This window comes from Lepidochelys kempii, chromosome 10 (assembly GCF_965140285.1).
Source record: "Lepidochelys kempii isolate rLepKem1 chromosome 10, rLepKem1.hap1, whole genome shotgun sequence".
Lineage (NCBI taxonomy): Eukaryota > Metazoa > Chordata > Testudines > Cheloniidae > Lepidochelys > Lepidochelys kempii.
In genome coordinates, this window is record NC_136389.1 from 8435430 (window position 1) to 8448124 (window position 12695).

At 41.8% G+C, this 12695-nt stretch overlaps 1 protein-coding gene across 5 annotated transcripts in view; it reads right to left on the bottom strand.

Moving 5' to 3' along the window:
• Positions 1 to 12695, bottom strand: part of USP22 (ubiquitin specific peptidase 22) — a 195256-nt gene that overhangs the window by 33983 nt on the left and 148578 nt on the right. The window lies entirely within an intron of this gene.

Genomic DNA, 12695 nt, shown 5'->3' on the forward strand with positions numbered 1-12695 from the left:
TGGTTAAAGAGTATGGTAACAGGCATGCTCCGGACACCTAGAAAGACACATTTTGTCAAGATGCCATAATGTTGATCGACCGAATCAAATACAAATATTCACAGCTTAACACAAAAGGTTTTCTTCATGTAGGGCACTAGGCCAAAAGATGCTTTTGTAATTTTATTATGCACCATTTTATCTTGCAATAACAATTTTCTTGTCCGAAACACATCGTAGATCACCAGAAGGTGGTTGTTTTTCCTACCCTACTGTGCAGATGAGGAGATGGTGCTGATGGTGGCAGACTGTACCCAAGCCATTAGGCCTAGTTTATAACCGTGCTGATTTTACAGAGTTTGGGTGTCTGAACACAGCACCTTTAAATTCAGTAAAAGATTCTAAGGATGTTGCTACATAACTCAGCTCAAATAAAACACAGGTGAACATTAATTAACAGCACAGAGGTCTGGGTTCAACCCCACAGAAGCCAAATGTGGTTAAGCCCTATAATGCCCAGAGATAGTATCTTGTGCATGAAAGCCGACATGCTTAAAGAAAACACCCTTTGTTGCACACCATGAAGAGGCCACAAATGGGGAACACTTTTCAGTTGTTTGCAAAGCTCACTTGAGAAGAAAATCAAGCTCAGCTCCTTGTGTTTGTCCCCAGGATTCTGACACAACCACCTCTATGAAGTAGTTGTGAGCCAGAAAGAAAAGCATCACGAGGATGAACATGATTATTTTAAATATACAATGATCCTCAAAGACACTACCACAAAACAAGAGAAAATGCACTGGTAGATCCCTCCACACTACTGATATTAGTGACAGGTAAAATGAATGCAGTTCCTCTTGTGCAATATAAATGGAGCTGTTGGAGGCACTGCAAACCCGAGAAGAAATGATCTGCCAGAACTGGAGAATTTTCCTGCCATCCCATGAAAAGACACCAGATGGCAATGCGGAGGTGATGAAAAATGCTGCAGTTCTCTTGCAATACACCAGATAGTGCTCAAAAAGCTTTTTAGCTTCCTTCTCGAGGAGGGGCGTGTGGTCCCGTTGCTAGGTTACTGTAGACATTACTGTGTTGAACTGCATATTGAATTTAGGTGATGGATACACAGCTCTCCTAAATCATCCCTCCAGCAAGCAATATGACACTGCCCTGCCCCTCCAGCATCCTGTTGCTTCTGTTTATTCTGTAGTGCAGCGCATAAAGTTTTCCATTTACATTACAGTAATTTCTGTCAGGCAGGAAGAACACTGTAATCACTTGTTTTATCATCACGCTGGGAGGCAGAGCAGCTGAATGAGCCACATTAGCAATTTGTTAAATAGTTAATTTGTCGTAGCACACTGAAGTATAGTATGATACTGCAGACAGCACAACAATCCTCTGACTAGCTCACACGTCTCTGTGCATCATGTCGAGATACAGAGATATTCATGCTGGGGTAAAAGTAATTGTCTTTGATCAACAGTGCTTTCCTAGCCCCTCCTATTATCACTAGATTAGAACTAACTATTCGCTGTGCAATGACTGAGGCCTTGGGAAATCCCTGGTAGGGGATATTTAGCACTTGTCTGTCTGAGCAGCAGTGCTTGTCTAAGCATGAGAAAGTCTCTTTCCATTTTCCCTTTCAAACATTAGCCCCTATAATTAGTGACAGAACTGAAACTAAGTCTGTGCTGTACAGAAGACTGTGACAGGATCCCCGGAGGCTCTATTTAGTAGAAAAAATGTATTGCACCTAGGTATTTATATCCTATTACTTTTGTTTCTGGTGTCTGATTTAGTGCTCCCAAATAAGGGTAAACAGTATAGACAACTTTTTTGAATTCATTTATTGAGCACTGTATGTTACATGCCTCTGGCTGAACCTTGCTTTGCTATATCACAGGCAGCACCTTCTTCAAGATGGTCACCAGACGACAAGCTGCAGATTTCCCTATTCAGAAGGCTGGCTTGGTTACTCTCTACATGGTTGCACAAATTCTTTTGATGTCAGTTTTGCATGCATCCGGACGTGGTGCTTCATATGGAGTCACAATAGCTTGACTGAGTTGAGATATGACGACCTGTAACACACACAGATAGTGCTGAAATTTAGATACCTCGACCCTAATGAACATTCTGCAAATGGAGATTTGTAGAAAAAGATGTGAACTTACTTGGCTGGGGTGCATACTCAGTGTAGCCCTCAGGCAGCAATGAATGTAGCAGCCACAGTATGATTTGAGTTGTTTTCTGAAAATAAATAGTACAGCGCATTGAATGAGAGGTAAGATACTGCACCACAGATCAATGTTCTCCTGTAATGATTACAGCATCCTTACCTTGGAAAAACACTATCAAATTTTATATACATAGGGTTAACTGTGGCTGGGACTTGGTTCAAAATACTCCTGTTTGTAATTCCTGAAAAAGAAAAAATGACTTGTTGAAGATGTAACAGGTAGTGTAAAACGAAAGACTGTCTTAGTACAGAGATGCCTTATGCTGTACCCGGGCCATTTAAAAAAAAAAAAAAAAAAAAATCAAAGAAGGGCTTCTGCCTCTCCTTATAATCTGTCCCAAGAATTTTAGTGACTTGTTTTGTGATGTCTAAGCTGACTAAAATACATGGCAATATGTTTAGCATGCTTCATAGCGTTAGAAGAAGAATAAATCCAGAAACCTCTACTGCATCATCCCTTCTTGCTTGGGGCAACCATTCTTCATCATCAGTGTCTGACCATAGGACAGTGCCTATAGGAAGGAGTGGATACATTTGTTAAGACTGCCCATGGTATTCAACTTTGAGCTAATATAACTGGCTGCTGTGTTGTGCAGACTCTGATGTATTTTACAGTACCTTAGCTTTCTGTGTTTCCATTCATGCTTGTGGTGCACTGTCTCTGGAGTGGACTTGAGAAATGCAGACACTGAAGATGTACAATACATATTATAGGCACAGACCTGTGTGTTCTGGGTGGTGAGCTCATTCTGTATAATGGCATTGATTTCCTTTTTAATCTTACTGTTGGAGAAAGGAAGAATTGGAAATAAATGAATAATACCACTGTGAAACAAGCATACCGTAATGCACGGTACAAATGCAAACACAGGAAAAAAAAGGTGTGGCCACTCTTTGGCACGATACAGCATGTGTCACTTTTTAGTGGTCCGTTACATAATGGACAGACGGGGTATGAATGAAGCTGGAAGCAGGGAGGCTAGCTCTTCAACACCTTGAGCATGGATTGTGCATCTGAGAAATGTATATATCCCTTTTTCCTTTGTTCTCAAAATTGGGTGGCTAACCACTTGCTTTATCTGAGTAATCTGTAGTTCTTCACTCTTCTTCCATCAACATATTTTTAAAAAATTGCTTGTTGTTGAGAGACCTACAACATTGCGTTACTGTATACTTCACAAGAATGTGTGGAGAATCAGAACACTGGTTGTTCATGCCCACATATACAGGTAACATAAAACAGCAAGGGTTTCACTACTGAGAGATCAGCAACTGTGCAGACCAGCACTGGATTGATAGCATTTGAAACGAGGACCACAGCCGAAGCAATGCTATGAATCCACAAGCATTGCACATCCAATCAAGCCTTTAACATGCTTTCTGGTTAAGGTATAATTTGTGACCATCATTCTTGATACCAGTTTCTGGGCAGATATGTCAAGGCCAGAGGACAGGCCATCCTGATAAAGAGGTACCATGTTGAAACCTATAAGAAGCTCAAATTGGAGAGTCTGAAAGTGTGAAGTTTAAGTACAGGCCCCTGTGCAGTTACATTAGCATGAATAACTTAGTTCTGTGCCTGGTATCAGTGGCTTCTTGACGCTCTTTCAAATAACTCTGGAAGCCAATACAAGTAAAGAAAGTGCCTGCAGAAATGCTCAAGAAAGTGATCCAAAGGTCATCCCTGAAAATAAACAGGAGGACTTGGCAATGAAGGTTTCCAGAAAACACAATTGGCCACCCACGATGGGCCTTCCAGACTACATCCATGCAACGACAAGCACAATATCATTACTATACATCTTCCTGAAGCTCCATTTCAGGGACACTCTGCCCTACTACTTAGTAGCAAAGAACTCACAGGCTTTCCTCTGCCACTCCCACCTCTTCCCCACACTGTGTTTGCTTCAGGTGCAGACAATATATTACCAGACCAGATAAGCAATCATGTGGCTTGAACTGAAGTGGAGGCTGAGGCACCTGTTCCTATGTTATCTGTGCTAACGGTGGTTGATATGATTAATGGGATAAAATCATTTTCACAGAATCTGAAGAGGGAATCAGTAAACCAGTGTGTGGTGTTTAGATGCTGCTTGTAATTATTAGTATTGGGAGCACTGGCTGTTGGGAGTCTGAAAGGACAGGTTTCAGAGTAACAGCTGTGTTAGTCTGTACTCACAAAAAGAAAAGGAGTACTTGTGGCACCTTAGAGACTAACCAATTTATTTGAGCATAAGCTTTCGTGAGCTACAGCTCACTTCATCGGATGCATACTGTGGAAAATACAGAAGATGTTTGTTTTTGTACACACAAACCATGAACAAATGGGCGTTTATCACTACAAAAGGTTTTCTCTCCCCCCACCCACTCTCCTGCTGGTAATAGCTTATCTAAAGTGATCACTCTCCTTACAATGTGTATGATAATCAAGGTGGGCCATTTCCAGCAGGAGGGTGGGGGAGAAAACCTGGGTTTGTGCTGGAAATGGCCCACCTTGATTATCATACACATTGTAAGGAGAGCGATCACTTTAGATAAGCTATTACCAGCAGGAGAGTGGGGTGGGGGGAGAGAAAACCTTTTGTAGTGATAAACGCCCATTTGTTCATGGTTTGTGTGTACAAAAACAAACATCTTCTGTATTTTCCACAGTATGCATCCGATGAAGTGAGCTGTAGCTCACGAAAGCTTATGCTCAAATAAATTGGTTAGTCTCTAAGGTGCCACAAGTACTCCTTTTCTTTTTGAAAGGACAAGGAACAGGAAGTGGGGGGGGGGGGGGGGGGAGTTGAGGAGGTGGAGTGAGAGCTACCGAGGGTGCAGCAGCAGCTTGGTAAAGAGGTTTCCACTTTAAAAATAAAGTCCTGTTGAAGTTTGTTACTACCTTGCCTGGTTGCTACAACATTTTGGCGACGAGGATGGATCTTCTGCCTCAGAACCCACCTACACCCTTTCTGCAACGCCCAGGTGAGCCTCCAATTGCTTTTACTGCCTGGATCCATATGTTTGAGACTTATCTGTTTGCAATCCCTGCTACAGAGATTTCTGAAGTAGAAAGCATGCTCTGCTAATCCACTGCCTTGGAGCAGAAGGGCAGCGTATATTTTACACTTTTCCCCTTGCAGATGATAAATAGGAGACTGCACTCACTGCATTAAAAAACCTTTTTGTGCCAAAAGTGAATGTAGTAGCTAATCGCTACAGATTTCGCCAGCGTGAGCAGAAAACAGGGGAGACTATAATGCAGTATACTGCTTCCCTGAGGAGTCCGACTGTAACTTGTGACTTTGGGAATATGGCAGATGAGATGATTAGAGACCAGCTCATTGAGAAAACAACCATGCTTCATGTAAGAGAACGCTTACTTCTAGAACCAAAACTTACACTAGAAAAAGCAATAACCATTGCTACTCAGATTGAGTCAGCTACAGCTGAAGCCAAAATAATGAGCATGGATACAGGAGGCACAGTCCAGGCTGTGACTCCTTTGCAGAAAAGTTCACTATCGCTGCAGACAAACGATTACAAGAGGAAAACTAATGGAAAACCACCGAATCAGCAAATTCAAAATACAGTAAAAGCATGCTCTCGCTGTGGATCCCCACAACACCTTGCAAGCTATACAGGATGTCCGGCAAAAGTAGCTCAGTGCAATCATTGCAAAAATATTGGGCATTTTGCTAAAGTATGTCACAGCAGCCAGTTCAATCAACAGGTGCATGCAGTTACAATACCAGATGTTACTGTGCTGAGTGTGGACAAAAGCACTACTGCACGTATTCCAGAATAAATAAAGTGCACTGTAAATGTTTCCGCCATACCCTCAGGCAAACCACACTCTATTTAGCTAATGTTGGACACTGGCTCAGCAGTATCTATACTACCTGATTCCACCTATTTGCCTCTTACTGAATCCAAACTTCACTTGGTGTGCTATTTGAAAAACCATATTCCAGTACATGGCTGCCTGCCAGCAATAGTTACTTTTGGTGATTGCTCTGTAACTGCAGAGTTCTACATTGTCCACAAAGGCACTCCTATCCTTGGCAGAGATTTATTGGCTGCTTTAAATCTCAGGGTAGTTAATGGACGAATTGATCTTCCTCAGCAAAGCACTCTTGCGGTACACACACCAGTTTCAGATGGGACCCAACACCAGGTTGAGGAGAAACTCGGCTGTGCTTATGCATTTCTGCATAAAGTTAAAATTCAGAATAATGTGATGCCTGCAAGACAGAAGTTACGGCGCTTACCATTTTCAGTCCAGGGAGCTGTTTCAGAGGAACTTAGAAAACTTGTTCAAAAGGACAATATTGAAGAGATTGACTCCTCGGAATGGGTTTCACCTATAGTAGTGACACAGAAGAAGGGTGGAGGCATTCACCTTTGTGTGGACTTAAGGGAGCCAAATAAAGCTAATGTGATTGACAGCCATCCTCTTCCTCACATAGAAGTAGTATTTGCAGAACTCCGTAGAGCAAAGATGTTTTCTACTCTTGATTTGCAGACCGCATACTACCAGGTTATGTTGCATGAAGATAATAGAGACCTCACAGCATTTATTATACATGAGGGACTATTTCGTTTTAAACATGTTCCACACAGTCTCGCATCTGCCCCAAATGCCTTCCAAAAAATGATGTAATTGATTCTGAAGAATCAACATGGAGTTCAGTGCTATCTGGATGATATTATCGTGTTTGGAAATACTTCTGAGAAGCATGACAATAACCTACAGTCTGTACTAAACTGCATCAGCAAAGCAGGCCTCAGGCTCAATAGGTCCAAATGCAAATTTAGACAAACTGAACTCTCCTTTCTGGGGCATACAATTTCACAGGCCGGACTAAAACCTGATCCAGATCATATCCTGGCAATTTCAAATGCTGCTCCTCCAACAGATTTGCAACCTCATGTTTCTTCTTGGGTCTTACCTCCTGGTATGCAAAATTCATTCCCAATTATGCTTCTGTCATTGAACCGTTACGAGAATTACTACGGAGAAGTTCAACCTTAGTGTGGACAACAGACGCACAAGCTAGTTTCAAAACGGTGAAAGACTTGATCGAACATAGTCCAGTACTTGCACTATTCACTCCTGCATTGCCCACAATTGTAACTACTGATGCTTCTGATTACGGACTTGGGGCTGTCCTCACACAACTTCATGAGGACAACACATAGAGGACTGTTGCATTTGCTTCAAGGACACTAAGTAATGCTGAGAGGAAATATTCTACAGTTGAAAAAGAAGCACTTGCTTGTGTCTGGGCTACTGAAAAATGGAGAAAACTTACCTGTGGGGCTGCACGTTCAAGTTGCGCACAGACCACAGCCCTTTGACGATGTTGCTCACCATGAAAGGACTTGGAAGAGCAGGATATTGTATTGCTAGATGGTCTGCAAGACTACTCTCTTTCAATTAGGAACTGGAATATAAGCCTGGAAACCAAAATGTGGTTGCTGATTGCCTTTCTCGCCTGCCTTTGCCTTCACCAGATGGTCCACCGGAGGATGAGGATGTAGTAGTTGTGCTTATTACAAGCATCTTACTGCAGTTACAAAAGAACAATTTCAAGCTGCTTGTTCAACGTGTGCAATTCAACAAAAACTACGGGAATTTCTGACAAAGAGATGGCCCAGTAACCCTAAAACCTTGACCCAATTTTGCTGCCTTATTTTAGAGTTTGGGATGAACTTTCTTTGCTTGATGGCTGTGTGCTACGAGGTACACACCAGCTACTTGTGCCAGAAGAATTACAGTCAAAACTCATAAACCTGGCACACGATACTCATAAAGGAATTGTCAAAACCAAACAATGACTACGGGATCTGTATTGGTGGCCAGGGATGGACTCTCAAACTGAAGCACTCATAAAATCCTGTGTCACTTGCCAAATGCATGATAAGACAGCAGTGACACGTACCCCTCCATTACAGCCTGTTCCTCTTCCTGAATCTGCATGGGAAAAAGTGGCGACTGACACTATAGGACCCTTTGATACTGCTCCAAGTGACTGCCATTATGCCATCACTTTAATAGACTATTTCAGTAAATGGCCTGAGGTAGCGTTTACATCACAAATCTCTTCTGCTACAGTAATTAAGTTCCTCTCTTCAGTTTTTAGCAGGAAAGGTAACCCCAAAGAACTGGTTTCAGATAATGGTAGTCAATTTACTTCCCTGGAGTTTGAAACTTTTCTAGCACAGAGGAACATTTTACACAGAAGGTCATCCCTATATTACCTTCAAGAAAATGGGGAAATCGAACGGTTTAACAGAAGTTTGAAAGAGAGTTTGCAAACGGCTAAACTGGAAGGGCAGTTGTGGATAACCTTCACTACTGATTTCTCGTAAGCATACCGGGCTACACGACATGCCACAATGCAAAGATCACCAGCAGAGTTACTGCATGGGAAACAGATGAATACTAAACTGAACATTGCTGGATTGTTAAAAGGTGCAACCTGATGCCCCAACTGAAGATGATGTGAGAAAAACAGTTGAACAGAACCAAGCAAAGTCTAAGGCTTTCACAGACAAGCGGCGGGGTGCTAAGGAACTGAAGTTTGAGTGTGGTTCCTTTGTTAGAATACTAAAACCTGGAATTTTATGCAAAGGGAACCATAAATTCACAGCTCCTCTTAAAATCATAGAGAAGAAGGGACCTTACACCTATCGACTTTCTGATTTAACTGGGAATTGCTCCTGCTTCGAGCAGGGGGTTGGACTAGATGACCTTCTGGGGTCCCTTCCAACCCTGATATTCTATGATTCTATGATGGGCGGGTAAGGAATGCTTCTTATCTTGCACCTGCCTATGCACAAAGAGGAGATTATGCCAACACCCAGTCTGCATTGGATGACTTCACCGTAGTATCAACACAACAAGACATTGCACTGGAACCGGGGCTTGAGAGATGGCCTGTCAGACCCAGACGACCACCTGTCTGGACTAGAGATTATGTTATGTAGTATCTACAGTGTTTTCAGTGTAATATTTCTGCCAACAGTATAGTGTCTTGTTTCATATTTTTTCCTGTGGTTAGAACAACTATGTTTTTTTTAATTGGGAGAGTTTCTTAAGAGAGGAGGGAATGTGGTGTTTAGATGCTGCTTGTAATTATGAGAATTGGGAGCACTGGCTGTTGGGAGTCTGAAAGGACAGGAAACAGGAAAGGGGGGAGGGAGTTGAGGAGGTGGAGTGAGAGCTACCGAGGGTGCAACAGCAGCTTGGTAAAGAGGTTTCCACTTTAAAAATAAAGTCCTGTTGAAGTTTGTTAGTACCTTGCCTGGTTGCTACAACACAGTGCTCTCTGCTGGGGCATGCTATAGAAACTAGAAATTCATTGAATGACTGGCACGTAAGCCTACACTGGAAAGAGCATGACCTTTTGTGAAATTAGTGGTCATTTTGGCTGTCAAAACCTAACCAACATCATGCATTTTTGATTAATTCTGCCGCTTCTAAAACATTGTCTGGATGCTTCCACTTCTTCACTGTTTAGGCTGGTGTGTTCCTTTTGAGAGGGCCCGCTGTGGTTGTAAGTACTTACAATGTGCCAATCACAGTAGTAGTACCTGAGCACCTCCCAAGTATTTTTTTTTTTTTTTAAATTTACTGTACCCTCTCAAGACCCCTGTGAGGTAGGGAGGGTTATTATCCCCTTGTGCAAAATGGCACACAGGTCCAAATCACACAGGAAGTCTGTGGCAAAGCTGGAAATGGAACACTCTCTCCTGATCTCCAGTTCAGTGTCTTAACCATAAGAGAAGTCATCTCTCCCTCTTTGTGTTTAATGGTCACTTAACAAGGCCGCTGTGGGCAGAAGGAATTCTGCACACTGTGGCTAGGAGAAGAGATGCTTAGCAAAAGAAGTTGAGAATCAAGTTAGAGTAGATTTGTATCTAAGATTTCTTGTAGCATGGTTTGTGCGCAAACTAGAAGATGACTGCTGGGAATTAATTTAGTTTAACAGAGCTATAGTAAAAATTTCACCACAGCCAAGTTTAAAAAAAAAATTCAACCACAAGCCTCTAGACTAAATCAGCAACTCACCTTCTTCTTCTAATTACTTCAAGAGAACAAACACCTTAACAGTCTGCTGTAAGGAAAAGGGGTTTCTGCAGATGCCTGGTGTCTGGGAAGGTGCACTAGTTACCTTCTTTAAATGCAAATACAAATCTCTCTTATGCAGGTACGGTTAGGATGCTGAATTTGTTTATCACCACTATTTATATTACTCAGTTTATACTTCTAACAGGAGGCTTCTGCAAACAGCAGCCCACATTTTGATGTGGAAATTCCCCGCAATTAATTCTGAGATTCTACTGAGTTCTGCCAACATCGTAAGTCACCTGCTTTTGGAGAGATGAGGGAGGAAGAGTAATTTATTATTTCAGGGAAACAATAACCAGCAGGAATTATTATTAGATTTCATGCCCTCTTTACATTTCAAAATGTATTATCACCATCAAGATGGATGCTGTATTTTTTTACATCACAAAAATCAGCAGTGCCAGTAAAACTGCAAATTGACATACAATATATATTTCCAATCTTAAAAACACTCTGACTGCTTTGAGAAACTAATTCTCTCCTTCCCCTGTGTATGAAGGTAGGTAGGTAGAGTGAAATATATTGGATCTGTGCTTGTTGTAAGTTAACAATAAGTTTAACTTCTTCATGCTTTCCCAGATGGTAGGACTAACTGTCATTGCTCCTGGTCAGGTCAGGAATTGCACAGTTAAATGGGGGCACTCTTCCAGAGGAGCCAGGTAAGAGCTGAGCTTCACTAACAACAAAAAATCCACAAAGCTTTGACGGGGGAGAGAGAAGATAGAAGACATTTGTGTGACCTGGTACGTAGCTGAACCAAAACACCAGCCAATGGACTGTACTGTGGTGCTTTACGAGGAGAAAGCCTGCATCAACCAGTAGGATACCAGAATGCTCACTGGAGGAACAGAGGTGAAATGGAAATCTGGGAGAATATTTTTCCTTTCACGTATGCTTAAAAAATTCAGAGACCCCCCCTCCCCCAAATATTGTGCTGTTCTGTAGCCTGCCAGAGCAGGGGAAAAAAAAAACAACCCACACCACCTTGAACAAGTGCCACCTTAACAGGCAAAATTGAACTGTTGGACATGCAAGCTATGTAAATTATATTTAACAACATCTGGATAACTGAACTTTTGGATTTTGTAGTTGTAAGGAATAAAATACAAGACAAATGATGTCTGTAGAATACAGGGGTAGGTAATTTCCTCTTACTGGCAAATGTGCAAAAGAATTAAGTTTCAAATTGTGAGTCCACAAAGATCTACACACAAAACCTGCAACATCTGTAAATATCAGGCTGTTATTAACTGTAAGCCAATTTATCTGTACAGTGACCTGCAACCATGCAAAAATGCCCTGCAGACAGAAGGTAAGCCATAGCAGGAGGGCAGTTATTTCCTATTCAGAGTAAGGTTAAAGACATCTAAAAATAATCTCAACGTGAATTTGCTGTGGCCTAGACGCAGCTTAAAGCCAGTTCCATTCTTCTGCAGACCTGGGTCCCTGGGGGACACAAACCACATTTGTCAGTCGAAGGGGCGTACCCATTACCTAGTCCGCAGAACAGGCAGCCAGGAGCAGCATCATGGTTGTTGCCTAACCCCTGCTATCTTGCTGGGCCAGTCATCTACCAGCTGATCTCTCCTCCACCCACAGGTTGTGTGTTGAGCTAGCTGGTGGCGGTGGTGGTATCACAGAGAAGACAGAGAAAGGGCAGTAAACAATGCCCAAATGATCGCTCATAAAAGGCAAGTAAAGAAATTAATAAATTCTGTCAGATCAGAAACTGGTTACAATACAGAAAACTGAGTTCAGGTATAAATGGTGAATTTTCAACATGAAAGAAAGTTAACAGGGTTGCCCCAAACATTTACACTATGACTGGTGTTAGTTAGCATATTAGTGAACTCGAAGAAGAGTAGCAATGAACAATGAGATGTAAAAGTTTATAGATGTCCGAACTGTTTAGATTAGTAAGGCCTAAACGTGTCTCAAGGGAACTCCAAAAGGATCTAACAAAGATAGGTGATCTGAATGGCAGATGAAACTCAACATGGACAAGTTCAAGAAAGTTTATGCCAGAAGGAACAATATGAACTACGCAGAGATGCTTGTGAGTTATAAACCAACTGTGAAAGTTCAGGAAAAGATGACCGAAGCATCTTTGAGGACTGCTCTCTGAAGACATTAGATCAATGTGCAATGGCAGTCCCAAATACGAATAAGAAAAAAGGCCTAAGCAAGAAACTAAAACTAAAACTATTATACAAAACCTTGTACTCTGTTCAGTTTTGGTCATCGCATCTTTAAAAGGATACAGCACTAGATAGAAAAGGAACTAAAAAAGGGCAATGGATTTGAGTCTTGGAAATATTTCCATACAAGAGATTAAAAAGATTAAGATAATTTAGT